Genomic DNA, 4868 nt, shown 5'->3' with positions numbered 1-4868 from the left:
GAGGGTAAAATCGAAACGGCCGAAAAAAAGTGCCCACCGAGCCTGCCTGGAGTTCAACCTTTTGGCGGATCTAATGTATTCCAGATTTTTATGATCAGTCCAGACGATAAAGGGTACCCCAGAACCTTCTAACCAGTGGCGGCACTCTTCCAAGGCTAACTTGACCGCCAACAACTCCCTGTTGCCAATGTCGTAATTTCGTTCAGCGGGTGATAAGCGATGAGATAAAAACGCGCATGGATGCATCTTGTCGTCTGAAGGAGAGCGTTGTGAAAGAACTGCGCCTACCCCCACCTCTGACGCGTCGACCTCCACCACAAACTGGCGTGACGGATCAGGGGCGATTAAGATGGGAGCCGAAACGAAGCGGCTCTTGAGGTTGGAAAAAGCAGTCTCGGCTGCTTCCGACCACCTGAACGCAGTTCTGGGAGAGGTCAAGGCAGTCAGAGGTGCGGCTAGTTGGCTAAAGTTGCGAATAAAACGCCGGTAGAAGTTGGCGAACCCCAGAAACCTCTGTAGGGCCTTACGGGAATCTGGGTTTGGCCAATCTACCACAGCCTTAACTTTGTCAGGATCCATACGCATACCCTCAGCCGACACGATGTGTCCTAAGAAAGGGACCGACTGTGCATGAAAAGCGCATTTCTCCGCCTTGACAAAAAGCCCATTCTCTAGCAACCTTTGGAGTACTCGTCGGACGTGCTGCACGTGTTCCTGGAGAGACGAGGAAAAAATCAGAATGTCATCCAGGTAAACATAAATAAACTGATCGATCATGTCTCGCAGCACGTCATTGACGAGCGCTTGGAAGACTGCGGGACTGTTGGACAAACCGAAAGGCATGACCAAGTATTCAAAGTGCCCCCTAGGGGTGTTGAAGGCAGTCTTCCATTCATCCCCCTTCCTGATACGGACCAAATGATAAGCATTACGTAAGTCCAGTTTTGTGAAGATGGACGCTCCCTGCAACCTCTCGAAGGCTGAAGACATCAACGGCAAAGGATAAGTATTCTTTACCGTGATGTTGTTCAACCCCCGGTAATCAATACAAGGTCGCAGCGACCCGTCCTTCTTCCCCACAAAAAAGAACCCCGCCCCCGCTGGAGATGAGGAAGGTTGGATGAACCCGGATGCTAGAGAATCAGAAATATATTTCTCCATAGCCTCCCTCTCCGGAACCGAGAGTGAATAAATCTTGCCTTTAGGCGGAGACTTACCTGGCAGTAAATCTATAGCACAGTCGTAGGGATGGTGCGGAGGGAGAGAAGCAGCCCTTGACTTACTGAACACTTCCCTCAGGTCACGGTACTCTGCGGGCACGTTTGATAAATCCACTGCTTCCTCCTGCAACACAGAAACAGAGACAACAGAACAGGCAGACACAAGACACGAACTATGACATTCAGTGCTCCAGGCTGATATAGTTCTTCGTTTCCAGTCAATGCGGGGGTTGTGTTGATTGAGCCAGGGGTGGCCCAAGACAATGGGTGTGTGACGGGAGTCCATGATGTAGAATGATATGGTTTCTGCGTGATTCCCTGAGGTGATGAGCGTGATGTTCTCCGTGGTCTGGGAGATCGCTGGTAGTGACTGTCCATTGAGTGCATGTACAGTGATTCTTTGGGGAAGTGTTCTGAGTGGGACTTGAAACTGTAGTGCAAAGGTGCGATCCATGAAATTACCTACTCCGCCCCGGAGTCCACAAGTGCGGTGCAGTGGTGATCGTGGACAGACCATCTAAGTCTTACCGGGAGGATGGTGGATGTAGATGAGGACTTTTCGGCGGAGATCCCACCCGATAGTAGCCTCATGCTTACTATCGGGCTTGACCTTTTACCGGGCAGTTAACTGCAAAATGCCCGCTCCCCCGCAGTACAGGCAAAGGCCTTGGGACCTCCGCCTCTCCCTCTCCTCCCGGGAAAGCCGAGCTCGACCCACCTGCATGGGCTCGGGATCGGAGGGACCGGCCGCGTCCATGCCACTGGACCGCTGGTGTTCCACCCCTCCACGAGGCAGGCTGGGTGGAGCGCGTGGTCCGACCCGGGCTAGTCGAGCGTCCACCCTCAGCGCCAAGTCTATAAGTCCGTTCAGTGAAGGGGGTAGGTCCAGGGCGTAGATCTCCCTCTGGACGCGGTCGGCCAGCCCATGCAGGAACCTACCCCACTGCGCTTCCTCGTTCCAGCGACACTCGGCCGCCAGGGTCTTGAACTCGATGGCATAGTCAGAAACGGAACGCTCCCCCTGGCGTAATTCTGACAAGACCCTGGCAGCCTCTCTCCCCGCGACCGCGCGGTCGAAGACCCGTCTCATCTCTGTAGAGAGGTCCTGGAACGAGGAACAGCATGGCTCTTGGTTTTTCCACACCGCCGTCCCCCACAGTGCCGCTCTCCCGGTCAGTAATGTCAATACAAACGCCACTTTAGTCTCCTCTCCTTCGAAGGTCCGGGGCTGGAGTGCGAAATGCATACCGCATCGAGTCAAAAACGGCCGGCAAAAGTTAGGCTCACCGGAGTATGGCTCAGGAGTCGGAAGGCGGGGCTCGGACTGAGAGGCGGGCATCGGTGGTGTGGGGGGGACGGGCGGTGCGGCTGGCACAGCGGGAGGTTGCAGCTGTTGAAATCGCTGGGTCAGCTCGGACACCTGCGTGACGAGAGCCTGAATCGCGCGCGCCGCTTCCCCTTGATGGCGGTCCTGTGCATCCATCCTTTGAATACTTGCGCGAACAAAGTCCTCCATTGTTGCTGCGGCGCCACCTGCTGCTTCCATGGTCGGGTCGGATTGTTCTGTCATGGTAGAAACAAGAATGGAAGCAAGTGCAGGTACTTTATGTTTATTAAACTCAGATTGAAGCAAATACAGTCACAGATTCTCTGGTGGGCGGCGACTCAGGCTCGTGCAGGGACTAGATGGTCTGTGGTGCGCTGGTGCGGTGAAGTGAAGAGTCCAAATCCCAGTGCTGGAGTGCGGTGAAACTCAGTGACGGAAAACACGAACGGCAGGAAGACACGGCAAGACGAAACACTGAGACAGCAACTCCATGGGACCTCAAACAAACAATCCAACACTGGAACAGAGAATGGTGTGAGTATATGAAGGGAACGGGAATGAATTGCAGCTGTGAACAGTGATGGTGATGATAATGATTATCAGCTGGAGCGCTGACAGACACGTGAGCGGGACAACGCCCACTCACACATAAACAAACACGGACACGAGACGAAAAGGAAACAATGCATTCAACAACCGTGACAACTTCTTGCTTTATTTCGCACTTCCTGCGTTTCGCACTTCCTGCGTTTAGGCACTTCTTGCCTTTTAAGCACTTCTTGCTTTATTTCGCACTTCCTGCGTTTCGCACTTCCTGCATTTATTTCGCACTTCCTGCGTTTAGGCACTTCTTGCCTTTTAAGCACTTCTTGCTTTATTTCGCACTTCCTGCGTTTCGCACTTCCTACGTTTAGGCACTTCTTGCCTTTTAAGCACTTCTTGCTTTATTTCGCACTTCCTGCGTTTCGCACTTCCTGCGTTTCGCACTTCCTGTGTTTCGCACTTCCTGCGTTTATTTCGCACTTCCTGCGTTTAAGCACTTCTTGCTTTAGGCCTACTTACGCATGCGCTCCTTCTTGAGACCTGGAAACTACCCTCCTTTTGATTCCTTTTCAATTTTAGGTTCTTTTTGGTGGGGTCTTTTATTTAAGGCCGTCACCACCCAGGCGCCTACCAGGAGCCACACAAAACAAATATATAAGCAAAAAGCTGCTTACCTTATTTTTATTGGCGCCTTTTGTTTTGTGAGGCTTCTGCCAGCACGCCCACCGTGGCTACTCCTCGACCCCTTCGCCACTCCTGGCTTCGCTCACCAATTATGTTGTAGCAAATTCTAAGTCCTCAAATCGGGTCTCGAAGAAATCTCTCAAGAGTCGAATTTCCAGGTGTCAGAAGAAGTAACTTTATTGACAAGCAACAAAGTGAGATGCAGCTGTTCATCTGATCTGCAATGGTCAGAACCTCAGGTTTTATACCTTTTCTTATCACTAGGTAGCCAATCAGCTATCGAGATCTCGCTACCGTTAGCATCATCTTTCCCGGAGACATTATTCTATTGGTGGAAAAATCTTTGGTCATACCCATTTTCTAGAACATCTTTGGTCATATGATTCAATGCATCTGCATTGTTGTCATACCATCCATCATTTTTAATTGACGTTTTTTAGTACCATATCAGCTACCCATACACATCTTTTCTCTGAGCTTGTTAGGTACTCTTTCATCCTCACAGACCACTTGACCTAATTTGACCTGATGTATCCTGATTTAAGCTGGGTTCTGACTGAGACACAGAAATACATACTTTTACATGAGGCAAAGGAAAATCTCCAACACTAGAAGTACAGAAATGACATGAGAAGATTTTCAGAAAAGGCAACGATCACAAAGAGTGACCCAGATTCTGTTCCACGGGTTTCCGTTCAATACTGCCAGTTTCTGTGACATTCGGACCTCATTCAGATCAGACACTTATGCTCATTTTAAAAATAAAGTGAAATTAAACATTTGTGTTCATCTGTATAAAGATGCGGCTTTATTCTTTCACTCACTTAAAAAAAGGGAGTGGGTTTAATTTTGGGCATATAATTCAAATATTCCACTCAAATCAAAAGAGAAAAATGATTTCAAATTCACCACGTTCACTTCATTATGATTTAAAGAAAACTGAAATGATTTCCATTATGCGTAATAGAGAATACATAAAAGTGCAATAGCAATGCTTGCACTGAGAATGACGGTTATTGGCAGGTGTTTGTGTTACTGAAGCGTCGGGAAGCGTTTCCCTCCACGATCGTGTTAAACCGCATATTCAGCAGAAA

Source organism: Abramis brama, assembly GCF_963993115.1.
Source record: "Abramis brama genome assembly, contig: SCAFFOLD_79, whole genome shotgun sequence".
Classification (NCBI taxonomy): Eukaryota; Metazoa; Chordata; class Actinopteri; order Cypriniformes; family Leuciscidae; genus Abramis; species Abramis brama.
This window is presented reverse-complemented; position numbering follows the sequence as displayed.